The following is a 13,960-nucleotide window of genomic DNA, read 5'->3' on the forward strand; positions in this document are numbered from 1 at the left end:
TCACATCTGAAAAGCCTATATCCGCAGATGATGAAATATCAAACAGTTATGAATGTAGCTACTGTTCCCTGAAGGAAGGAACAAGGTCTAACATACTATGAGTAGTCAATGACCAATCCTGTTCAGCTGAAGCATACTGAAATCCCGCCCAAGCCTACCCTTGGAAGCCACGCCTTCCTGGCTATAATAACGGGGCTCGCATCCATTTGCTTAATTCAGTACCACTCTTCAGCTAGCCCAATGTTATACCTTGTTCCCTCCTTCAGGGAACAGTAGCTTTAATCATAACTGTATGCTCCATTTCAGTCAGTATAACATACTACGGGGACATACAATCACACCCAACCCAGCTCAGAAGGCACCAAACTAGGAGCCCACAGTAGCCCAAGCACACACAGGTTCGACCAGCTCCAAAAATTAGTTACAGAAGTCAAAGTTATCCCTAATACCGACCCGAGAAGCCTGAACTGTCAGAGCCCCATATAGGGAACCAGAAGCTGCTGCAAATTGGCTATGCGCACTGACACACTGCCACTGCAGCCCAAGTCCCTAGACCCCACGGTTGCAAGAATGATACTTACCTTGCAACCCTGAAATGTCGTACAAGGAACCGCAAGTCCAAAACAACAGAACACCTGTTGGGACTTGGTAAACCAACAGGGAACTGTGGCAGGGGACTTTGGTAACCCTGATAAATGTGCGCAGCCGCACATCAAGGCACCCAAAGCTCAAACCCACAGGGAAACTGTGGTAACCCAGACCAAATGCAGCCTAACTTCAACCCCGGCAGCCCAAGACCTGAGGAGACTGGAATACCAGAACTCACACAAGGAACCGCAAATTAAAAACAACAGGGCACCTGCTGTGACTTGCGCATTCGCTCGCCGCCTCATCGACGAACCATGGCAGCCCAATTTGCTTAGAAGCACCCTACCCTGAGCTGGATTGGTGAAGTAGACAAAAAGCTGGTCACAAATGCGGATATCCTTGGCCAATCCATATATCAGCATAAAGCGTGCACCGGACACAGGCTATGCAACCTTCATTGTTGACTGGAAGCAAACAGAGGTGAGAAAGGGAACAGCTCGAAAGCCAGGGACTTGTAAGACATAGGCATGACATTGGGAGCAAAAGCTGAATTAGGACGTAACATCACTCTGGAGTCGTCAGGTACAAACTCCAAACAGGAAGGGTGTACTGACAAAGCGTGCAGATCCCCAATGCACTTGGCCGACGCCAAAGCCCTGAGCAGGGCAGTATTGTAAGAAAGGACCTTCAGGTGGTTCGAACTCCAGTGGTTCAAACGGAAGCTCACACAGAGCGTTCAGGACGAAAGCTGGGTCCCAGGTCGATGCCATAGGCTTAGACACTGGTCTGAGCTGACACACGCCTTTCAGGAAGTGCACCTCCAGAGGATGAGAACCTGGGGTAGAGCCATCAATCTCCACAAGTGGCAAAATCTTTAAACAGGGGTAAGCGATGCTTCACCGCCGCAGGGACAGAAAGTATACTGCTCAAAAAAATAAAGGGAACACTTAAACAACACATCCTAGATCTGAATGACAGAAATAATCTTATTAAATACTTTTTTCTTTACATAGTTGAATGTGCTGACAACAAAATCACACAAAAATAATCAATGGAAATCCAATTTATCAACGCATGGAGGTCTGGATTTGGAGTCACACTCAAAATTAAAGTGGAAAACCACACTACAGGCTGATCCAACTTTGATGTAATGTCCTTAAAAAAAGTCAAAATGAGGCTCAGTAGTGTGTGTGGCCTCCACGTGCCTGTATGACCTCCCTAAAACGCCTGGGCATGCTCCTGATGAGGTGGCGGATGGTCTCCTGAGGGATCTCCTCCCAGACCTGGACTAAAGCATCCGCCAACTCCTGGACAGTCTGTGGTGCAACGTGGCGTTGGTGGATGGAGCGAGACATGATGTCCCAGATGTGCTCAATTGGATTCAGGTCTGGGAAACGGGCGGGCCAGTCCATAGCATCAATGCCTTCCTCTTGCAGGAACTGCTGACACACTCCAGCCACATGAGGTCTAGCATTGTCTTGCATTAGGAGGAACCCAGGGCCAACCGCACCAGCATATGGTCTCACAAGGGGTCTGATGATCTCATCTCGGTACCTAATGGCAGTCAGGCTACCTCTGGCGAGCACATGTTGCAGGCAGCAGAACATTCTCCACGGCGTCTCCAGACTCTGTCACGTCTGTCATGTGCTCAGTGTGAACCTGCTTTCATCTGTGAAGAGCACAGGGCGCCAGTGGCGAATTTGCCAATCTTGGTGTTCTCTGGCAAATGCCAAACGTCATGCACGGTGTTGGGCTGTAAGCACAACCCCCACCTGTGGACGTCGGGCCCTCATACCACCCTCATGGTGTCTGTTTCTGACCGTTTGAGCAGACACATGCACATTTGTGGCCTGCTGGAGGTCATTTTGCAGGGCTCTGGCAGTGCTCCTCCTGCTCCTCCTTGCGCAAAGGCGGAGGTAGCGGTCCTGCTGCTGGGTTGTTGCCCTCCTACGGCCTCCTCCACGTCTCCTGATGTACTGGCCTGTCTCCTGGTAGCGCCTCCATGCTCTGGACACTACGCTGACAGACACAGCAAACCTTCTTTCCACAGCTCGCATTGATGTGCCATCCTGGATGAGCTGCACTACCTGAGCCACTTGTGTGGGTTGTAGACTCCGTCTCATGCTACCACTAGAGTGAAAGCACCGCCAGCATTCAAAAGTGACCAAAACATCAGCCAGGAAGCATAGGAACTGAGAAGTGGTCTGTGGTCACCACCTGCAGAACCACTCCTTTATTGGGGGTGTCTTGCTAATTGCCTATAATTTCCACCTGTTGTCTATTCCATTTGCACAACAGCATGTGAAATTTATCAGTGTTGCTTCCTAAGTGGACAGTTTGATTTCACAGAAGTGTGATTGACTTGGAGTTACATTGTGTTGTTTAAGTGTTCCCTTTATTTTTTTGAGCAGTGTATATACTTTCCCCCAAACCTGGAGGAAGTCCGCTGCAGGGGAGAAAACGCCATTAAAGGTACATTCACCACCAATGGTTAACTCTCCCCCACCGAATCCATAGACAGGGCTTCAGGATGCCCCCAGGCTGATGTCATCAGATTCACACTCTGAAAACCTTCCAGAGCCAATCTGGGATAGTATATCATCCCCGGAATACGGACTCTGAACACCGCAAGAGAAACAGGAATGAGCCTCACTCGGCTGTTATGACACCCCTATCAGCTCTGACCACCAATCTTCCTCACAAAGTTAGCCCGACTCCCAATGGAAGTTGAACCCAGCCGGAGACAATGGTCACACAAACTGGTCCGGGCCAAGGCCTCCTGAGCATCTTTCCACCCCAGGCAACAGGACAGCACTCGTGAGTATATTTCATTTCCATTGAAAAACCATATACCCTAGGTCACAGTCCAGTCGGAGATTCAAACGTGGCTTTTTTAACTTACTCTTACCACTGGCTATCTCTCTCCCCACTAACGGACAGCTAAGTCAGAGCCGAATATCGTAGCCTTCATAAGCTTGAAAAGTTTGTAAATTGTATGACAATTTCAGTCAAGCTGAAGAGTGAGTAATTGAAGAAATGGATGAGAGCCCCGTTATGGAGGGTTGCCAGTTGACGCACGACACCTCCTGGCGGCCATGTTGGAAGACCACTGCATCAATTATTTCGACAACAACAGCTGAGTGGCAACCCCAAGCTTCATGATAACAGTGCTTAAAAGTAGTTGATTCATTACCACGGTTATTTTCTGTGCAGTATTTGGCTTCTCTAAAAAAGAGAAGACTCAAGAAGTGTCAGAACGCGAATAAATATTTTTGCACATCAAGACCTGAACCCAGACAGCTATCAGTACAGGGTATGCTCCGGTCATTTTATCACTGGAAAGTCGATTTTGAGTTTAGTTTAGCTGTTACGTTAACCAGGTGCAACTAGACTAAGTTTGCCAACATTAGCTAGCTAGATAGCTTCTAGTCTAGGTATTAGCATGTGTCATGTGAGTTTCAAGTTTTGGGGAAGCAAGTTTTTCACCAAAAACGTTTACCTTTATAACAAATGATTGAATGCATCTATTATCACATTTGCAGACTAATGTAAGCCTACTATTACTAATGTGATGAGTAGATTGGATGGTCACTCTCCATCAACTCTATTGAAATTGCATCCAAAATAGATAATCCTGTTCTAGATTGATATATAGGCCTATATATAGATGTCCTAGCCTAACTCTTTCAGGTAAAACATTCAATGCAGTGTTAGCCTTATATTTAGATAATTAATGATGCATACTAGCTTCTAACTTATAGCCTCTGTCTCTCGCGTAATACGCACACACCTATGCTCAGCTGGACTGGCTCCTTAAAAAACACTCCTTAGCTCTTGGAGTCCCATGCAGGAAAAGCTAGACGAGAATAGCTTGCTAGACATGATTTTTTTTGTCATTTCTTATACCAATAGACTATTGGAAGAGGGATGCAAGCTCTTTGCTGAATGTTAAATACAGCAGCCAACAGATCTCACAGGTAGTTTGAAAGAAGAGCGAATGCACATTGGCTGTAGGTTATAGCAGGTATTTATTCAGACCCATAAACATTCAATCTTTGTGAAGAGAAGTGAAAGCCTTCTGCATCTAATTCTAGTCCTATATTATTCAACGATGTCATTGGAATGATGAAGATAAGGACAACTAAACGTATTTCATTTAACTGTTGATAGCGAAGAAGGAATGAAGCAACAATGAGAGAGAAAGAGGAGGTACAGTAGGCTAATAACATGGAAGGAAAAATATTATGAAAGGTATATATGCATCTGCCTACTAATTATACAAATAGGCCCTAATATATTTCTAAATGACACTGAACAAAAATATAAACGCAACATGCAACAATTTCAAAGATTTTACTGAGTTACAGTTCATATAAGGAAATAAGTCAATAGTAATAAATGAATTAGGCCCTAATCTATAGATTTCACATGACTGGGAATACTGATATGCAGTGCAACACATCTGCTTCGCATAGACTTGATCAGGCTGTTGATTGTGGCCTTTGGAATGTTGTCCCACTCCTCTTCAATGGCTTTGCGAAGTTTATGGATATTGAGGGGAACTGGAACACGCTGTTTTTCACGTTGATCCAGAGCGTCCCAAACGTGCTCAATGGGTGACATGTCTGGTGAATATGGAGGTCATGGAAGAACTGGGACATTTTCACCTTCCAGGAATTGTGTATTGATCCTTGCAACATGGGGCCGTGCATTATCATGCTGAAACATGAGGTGATGGCAGAGGATGAATGGCACGACAATGGGCCTCAGGATCTTGTCACAGTATCTCTGTGCATTCAAATTGCCATCGATAAAATGCAATTGTGTTCGTTGTCTGAAGTTTATGCCTGCCCATACCATAATCCCACCGCCACCATGGGGCACTCTGTTCACAACATTGACATCAGAAAACCGCTCACCCACATGATGCCATACACGCTGTCTGCCCGGTACAATTTAAACCGGGATTCATCCATGAAGAGCGCCCTTCTCCAGCGTGCCAGTGAAGGTAAATATTTGCCCACTGAAGTTGGTTACGACGCAGAAACTGCAGTCGGGTCAAGACCCTGGTGAGAACGACAAGCAGGCACCTGAGCTTCCCTGAGATTGTTTCTGACAGTTTGAGCAGAAATGATTCTGCACCGCAGGTGAAGAAACCGGATGTGGAGGTGCTGGGCTGGAGTGGTTACACGTGGTCTGAGGTTGTGAGGTCGGTTGGACGTACTGCCAAATTCTGTAAAATGACGTTGGAGGCGTTTTATGGCAGAGAAATTAACATTCAATTCTCTGGCAACAGCTCTGGTGGACATTCCTGCAGTCAGCTGGCCAATTGCACGCTCCCTCAATACTTGAGACATCTGTGGCACTGTGTTGTGGGACTAACCTTCTCCTTTTAGAGTGGACTTTTATTGTTCCCAGCACAAGGTGCACCTGTGTAATGATCATACTGTTTAATCAGCTTCTTGATATGCCTCACCTGTCAGGTGGATTAATTATCTTGGCAAAGGAGAAAGGCTCACTAACAGGGATTTGCAAGAAATAAGCTTTCTGTGCGTATGGACAATTTCTGGGATCTTTTATTTCAGCTCATGAAACATGGGACCAATACTTTACAGGTTGCGTTTATATTTTTGTTCAGTATAAAATACAATTTGCGAGCCTATACTTGTAACTTTGTAGGCCGAATGTGCTAGACCAGAATCGCATGTTCTCGCCCTGCTTTATCATGGTTTGACTGATGTGCGTAATTCCAGTCCTTATATAATACAGTATAATACAATACAGTATAATAATACAGTTCACACTAAAAAAGATTAGCCTACTGGAGCTAGTTTCATTCATATACCCAAAAAAGCATATAGCTAGCTACATCTATGGGCTTTTATGTTTTTCTGTCGTGTAGTAGCCTGTATCAGCGGTGGAAAAAGTACCCAATTGTCATACTTGAGTAAAAGTAAAGATACCTTAAGTAAACGTGAAAGTCACCCAGTAAAATATTATGTGAGTAAAAGTCTAAAAATATTAGGTTTTAAAAATACTTAAGTATCAAAAGTAAATGTAATTCCTAAAAGTAAAAGTACAAATCATTTCAAATTGCTTATATTAAGCAAACCAAACGGCACCATTTTCTTTTTTTTCTTTATATTTACAGATAGCCAGGGGCACACTCCAACACTCAAACATATTTTACAAATGAAAAAGCATGTGTGTTTAGTGAGTCCACCAGATCAGAGGCAGTAGGGATGACCATGGATGTTCTCTTGATAAGTGTGTGAATTAGATAATTTCCCTGTTCTGCTAAGCATTCAAAATGTAACTAGTATTTTTGGGTGTCAGGGAAAATGTATGGAGTAAAAAGTATAACATTTTCTTTAGGAATGTAGTGACGTGAAGTACAGATACCCCAAAAACGACGTAAGTAGATCTTTAAAGTATTTTTACTTAAGTACTTTACACCACTGGCCTATATCATATATGTATTGGATAACGGCACAATTGTTTGGGCTTTTTGGGCTTGGGCTCATTAAACGTCTTTAATGTAGGGCTTATTAAATGTCTTTAATGTAGGGCTTATTAAATGTCTTTAATGTAGGGCTCATAAAATGTCTTCAATGTATGGGCTCATCAGGCTCAGGTAGCATCAGGCTTGAATTTTCAATCAAAGCTCTAAGCAAATCCAGACATAGGCCTATTTATATGCTTTATAATTCTTTTCAATGACACTTCTGGATTTGTCAGGAAATACCGAGTTAACCCAGGAGAAAAGTGATTTATTCTCGGATGGAACATTAATAGAATATCGGGAAAATATTCAACTCTACGTGGGATGTATCTCAATAGTCATACGTGGCCTCCTTTCCTTGTGCCCTTACACCTTCCTCTAATATGAAAACACAAGCAAGAACTGCTTGGTGAAAGCAATATGGGGGATGCCTACCAAGTTTGCTCTCATCTGTTCACTTGTCTTAGGTTAGTGATGATGGATGGAAGAGAGGAAGCCATTTTAGATAATTGAGATGCATCACTAGTAAGGGGACCTCTACGTTATATCTACGTTGTCTCTCCATCTCTAAATTACTTGCATTATTCTTCATGTACTCTCCACAGGCCATGTACTCTCTCCCTTGCTCCCTCTCTCATTTCCCACTATCTATCCCGCTGGCGGGAATGACTAGGACTTATATTGGGAATGATTGGAATGGCTGGTCCTGTCCATCTGGGGCTTAAATCACAGCTGTGTTTCTGTCAGTCTCCGATGGCGAGGACCACGCTAACGTGCGCCACGCACGACGGATAGGCCCGTATCTCTCATGTAGCCGTGCGACTTCTCATAACTGATGATAGCATTTCGCATGGCAAACGGGCATCTAATGGCGGTAGTAAGAGTGCACGTCGTAAATTAGGCAGGCATTAAAGACCAAACACGCCTCCGTTGCAGTGATTTAGACCACTGATGAATTGTGGTATAGGGGGATTTGTGTTTGGAGAAATAGTGAACGATGATGACTTTGTTTATTTATATCATTACGTCATTAGCCACTTAACTTAGCGCCGCTCCCCCCGCCTCCATCTTAGTTCATTTATTCAAAGACAAGGTGTATTGTGAGTAATTAACCTGCGAGTTTGTTCTCCCATCTGATCTAAATAGGTCATCAAAGGCAGATGGAGGAGCTGTGATCTAGCACTGTGTACACAGTAAATGTACTTAGAATGAATAACTTGGTTAATGTTTACAGTATACTAAATTACATCCCTATGGTATTCCACCTAACCATACACAAACATTATCCACATTATCCCCCCTCCATCTACTACACATGTCCATGTAGCTGTACCAGTGGAGGCTGCTGAGGGGAGGATGGCTCATAATAATGACTTGAACGGAGCGAATGGAATGGCATCAAACCATGTATTTGATGTATTTGATACCATTCCACTGATTCGGCTCCAGCCGTTACCAGGAGCCCATCCTCCCTAATTAAGGTGCCACCAACCTCCTGTGGATGTAGAACATTTAGAATTAGTAGTTTGTACTTAGTTAGTTAAACTAAGTAGTTATTAAGACTTTTATCTAGCTTCATTTTTTATGTTGTCCATTAAACTCTACAAATGCTATAGATGTATTTACTGTACCATAGCGATTACAGAGCCGCTCCCTCCCTAATAAGCGCTGTTATGTTAAAATGCTGCTGTTTCTCCTCCAGCTACAGTCAGTTGTACTAATGGGAACGGCTTTGGAATCTCGCATTTGGCAGGAGGGAGTCGACGCTGCTTCTGTGTCCTCTGCTCTCCTCCCAAATTCCTGTTGATGGATCTGTTCATTTAACATTAGCCCCGAGCGAGGCGAGGATAAGCAGCGGCCTCTAAAAATACCCCTTTTGTGATAGACGAAAAAACAGATGGGTGAAATTGCATTCAAAATGGAGACCATTCATCTACTCTCCATACTATACACTACTGGCCCACGGTGCACGTGAGCCACACCAATACTAACAAACGTATACCGCTTTCCTTCCCTCCCCTGCGCCTGAAATATTGATATTCATGTGGAAATGCTACCCTTTATAAACATAATAGCATAAACAAATTGAGAATTTGATTCGGGGCCAAGGAAACAGTGGCGAGAGGAGCTTTTGGCAAGCTCACGAGTCAACATCTGCGCATCTCAGCGAAGCATGATGAATTCTTTACTCTGTGTCAATCAGAGTGCATTTGCAGAGTGAGAGGACCATGCAGTAATACATCTAAAAACTGGGTTGTCATAGAAACTGTGTGAGGTGCCCATGCCATGTAAAGTTTTAATTGTCATAAAAAGAAGCCCTCTAGAATCAAATGTCAACAATTAACTGGCCTGAGCCGGGTTCTGCTAAAACGAAGGGCTTTTGAGTTTCCCACTAATCAAGCTTGTATCATGGGGAAAGAACAAGAATATGCCACTGTTGAAGGGACTTATTTTCCACCCCAGAAGAATGATTTGCATTTATATAGCGCCTTTTCTCTAACTGATAGTACTTTGCATTGCATGAGGGGAATTCACAGCACTCCTTCCATTACCAATGTGTAGCACCCACCTGGGTGATGCTCTCTTGTCATTTTGCTCCAGAATACTCACAATACACATTATCTCAAAGAGGAGATTAGGGAAAAGATCACTGTCATTTATAAATAACATTCTCCAAACCCAGTACCGCAGTCAAGGATTATACGACTGCAAAACGGTCTAGCATCTCTCCTCTAGATCTGTATGCTTTCTTATGGAGATATTATTCAGTTCTCTACTCCCGTCTTCGCCCCGCTCCTCTAAGTGAGACGAAAAGGAGTGAGATGTGGTCACTCACTCATGTCTAAGAAGACCTTGGAGTAACCAGTGCTCCCGGTGGGACTGACAGAGCAGCCTTGATAGATAGGTTACGCTGGCAGACAGGCCCAGACGAACCCAGACACCGTGACGGCACTAAACCAGGTACACTAAAGGAACCATAGAGTTAAGAGTTATTAGAGTTATATGATGAAATGTATTCCGTCAGTGCCATTCGCTAATGCATTATCACTAGTATCGCTACAATAGATAATGGTGTTGATGTAGGTCTATAATCAGGTCTAGGTGGATTGTGGAGGAGAAAATAGGGAATAGGGAAAAAAACATTTAGGAATCCTAAACCAACCCCCAGCCCCTACCCTGAGGCACCTGTGTAGATCTGAGAGGATTGGAACAGGTATGAGTAATATGATAATGGACCCATTTTGGTTAAAGGCCTAGGAGGAAAAGGGAAGGAGTCCATTTGGGAGCAAATGTGTCTTTTGGTCAAAACAACTACCTATGGAAATGGAATTGAAATCATGTGATATAAAACCTTCATTAATTGGAAATGGAATTGAAATGATATGACATAAAACGTTTATTTATTTTCAAAAGACAACACTCTCCGTGTGTTAGATCCAACACAATGTGACACAAATGACGTAGTAGACACACCGCCCTGAAGTCTTTTCTGTCCCCCACCCACCGTTCGTTCTCACATAAGATCATTCATTCATTTCGGTGACCGTCAAACCGGCTGCGACAGACGTAATTCCAACAGCCGGGCGTCAAAGTGAAGGACGAATTGCAGGGGTACATTTTGATTCATACACCCCACAGCGGTCCCACGGCAACGGAGCCTCTCAGCGTCACACACCGTACCGTCCGTATAACCCCCAGTGTCTTCATCTGTGTAATGACCTGGAGGGCTGTACTCTACTCTTTCCATCTCTCCATTTTTGTCTGTCCCATGGGTTGGGTAAAGCAAGAAAGAAAACATGTGTTAATTAGGATGAATTGAGTTTGTTCATTATAATCCCGGCGACTGCTAGCGTTGCTTGTCATCCGTCAGACCAATGAACTGTGCGAAAGTATTAATTGCAATCGCTTAGTTATACATCTTAATTAACTTCCAAAAACAGCCCTTTTTCAAATTTATAGCCGGATGCGGTTTTTTGTGAAATGTTTTCCAATTAAACGTTTGAGACGCTGAATCAAAAGCGATACATAAAACAGCAGGGGAAGGCTGGTATTCTCCGAGATTAAAGTGAAATAATAATAATTGCAAAAACATAATTTTGTGAACACAATGGTTAAAACAGACTAAATCTTGAATGCCTTGAATACTAGTGATGAAGAAACAACACATGGTAAACAGACATACAGAGGAGAATTCAGTGGGAAAGTGTTTTCCATTTCCTGTCTTCTGTAACCTCTTTCACCATCTAACCAACATATTAGCCAACACATAATACATATCCGAAATCCTCAAGATGTTTCATAATCGAACACCAAAAATGTTGATATATTCACCAGGAGGCATGACACACCCTTTTAAGTCAAAACCATATTTTCAGTTCACATTTGGTAGACTGAGTACAGCAGGTTAGATAAACTGGGACACCATTATTATAGTCCTAATTGTACCACAATGATAATTGTGATTGTGATTAGGAAACATCTGAGGATTTCAGAAATGTATCATGTATTGGGCTAATATGTTGGATAGATGTCTGAAGAGGTTACAGGATGGAAATTCAAAAAGTCTCCCACGTTTTCTGAATTCAGTCATATTCACTCATAACAGTATTAATAGCAGTACTAATAACAGTATTAATAACAGTATCAATAACAGTACCAATAACAGTATTAATAACAGTATTAATAACAGTACTAATGACAGTATTAATAACAGTACTAATAACAGTACTACAAGAACACATTTACAGGATATAGTACTACAAGAACCAGAGCCCTACCTAACCTAAGTACAGGGGGTACCTAATGTAAACTGGATCTCTTTCCTCCATTGGACAAGTCTATGAGACTGTCTGAATTTTGCTACTCCATGTTGTCCTACTTTAGCTAGCTACAGTATGGTGTAAAGTAGGACGACTGCAAAATACACATTTATATCACAATTTGGCACAGTGTATTAGTTATGACAGTTTTATAACCTTAACATCAAAACAGAAAAATATCTGTCACTGATCTTACTATGTGCTTTGCAGGGTGAGCTTCCTGTTTGAAGCAAGCTCTGCCCCCACGTATGATGTCACACCAAAAAAGTGATGTGAATTTGATCATGTGGTTTCTCTGCAGGGGCTTAGTAACAATAGTTTTTAATTTTCTTCTTTTCAGACCAAAAAAATAAATCCATCAGGATTTTTATCAGACATTTTTCTGTTGTCCTCTGTTATGTGAGTGATCAGTTGTGGCTTTGAGGCTGACCAAAAACAAAAAGCCCCTTTTCCTGTCTATGGTCACCTGTGGGTTCTTCACCACCATAACCACAAAGGCTCCAGCAGCTAGTCAAAGACGCTGTAGAACCACAGCAGGTGCTATAAATGATTCTCTCTCTCAAAGCACCACTTCAACATCTTCATCACCATGTGTGTAGGTCTATGCATGTGAAAACAGATGATGATGATGACAGAGTATAATGCTATGTTTAGGATCATGATGTATTTCCCTCAGCCCAGATCCCTCAATGAACAGCAGAAAGCTGCAAGAGGAGCCAATTAAACGTGCATAGTCAAGTGTGCCAAAACGTGCGCCATGTGCTTTTTGATGTAATCATCACTCTGAGGATGTGTAATACTTTATAAATAAAGGCTTTCTATCATCCTCAAGCTAAGAGCTTAGTTTCATATATGCCATTTGAAGACTATTTTATCCAAGGTGACTTACATTAGAGAGAGGATATTTTTTGTATGTGTGTCCCCTGCTTAATTCAAACCCACAACCCTGGTATTGCTAGTGCCATGCTCTTACCAATTGACTCACACAGGATGTTATCACTTCCTTATTTAAACCTTCATTAAGCCATATCTCTTTAAGAACCAATTATGCTCTACAATAACGACCTGGTTGAAGTTCTCCGGAATTATGAACTGACACGAATAGATCCTTTACCCAAGAGCACCTTCAGATTCTGTTGTCACAGTCTAAGCACCCATACAGCGCTCCTCCTCTCCTCTCCTCTGCCGGTGTTTTCAGAAATGACTGAGGACTTTTGACCATGAAGTTTTAGTACTCCGACACCTCGCAGACGAATGAGAGATGGCAACGGGCGAGGAACACGGTGATGCGAGGAAGCCAAATTGTTTTGGATGCGGAGTGAGATCAAAACGAGAGCGAGACGGAGGGCAACCTTAACACGTCCTGACACTCAGACAGCAGAGGAGGGACCGGGAATTTTTAGAGGTGTGTGAGGGGGGCACAACCAGAATTACACCACTCAAATACTGAAGAGATGTCATCCTGTGAGTGGCCTGGCCTGCAAAGAGTGGCTTTGGCCCGAATAGGAGATATGGGATAACTTCCTGTCTTGCCCTACTTAGTTGCCAAATTGTGTCGGATAGGTTAACGTCGATGTGTCTACTTGTTTGAGTATTTTTAAGAATGTTACTTTTACAGACACTCTTGGTACCATCTAGAAAGACTCTCAGTACTCTGCTGGGAGGGTCCTTTAATGTTGAAGCTTTTATCAAGGAAAAAAAAAAAAAATTCAGAAAGCTGCTGGAACATTCATCCTTGACTAAGAAAACATTCCAACAATGTTCAGAGTATATTTTCTCCACAGCTCTCAACTGAACAGTAACTGGACAAAAACATTCTGGGAACATTCCCCGTTAGATGGAGAACTGTTTCATTGACCTGATTGATAAAGACAGCAGCTTTAGTTGGTTCCCATAGGGCAGTGCATAGACATCACTGCTCTCTGTTTGGCGATCAGAGGGCACCCTGATTGATGATGATTGATAGTCTCCAAGTCGTCCCATCAGTGTAAAGGCTGACAGCTGATGGAGAATGGAGAGGTGGATCAAGGGCATTGGTAGAAACAAGGAC

Source organism: Salmo salar, chromosome ssa17 (genome assembly GCF_905237065.1).
Source record: "Salmo salar chromosome ssa17, Ssal_v3.1, whole genome shotgun sequence".
In the NCBI taxonomy this organism is placed as follows: domain Eukaryota; kingdom Metazoa; phylum Chordata; class Actinopteri; order Salmoniformes; family Salmonidae; genus Salmo; species Salmo salar.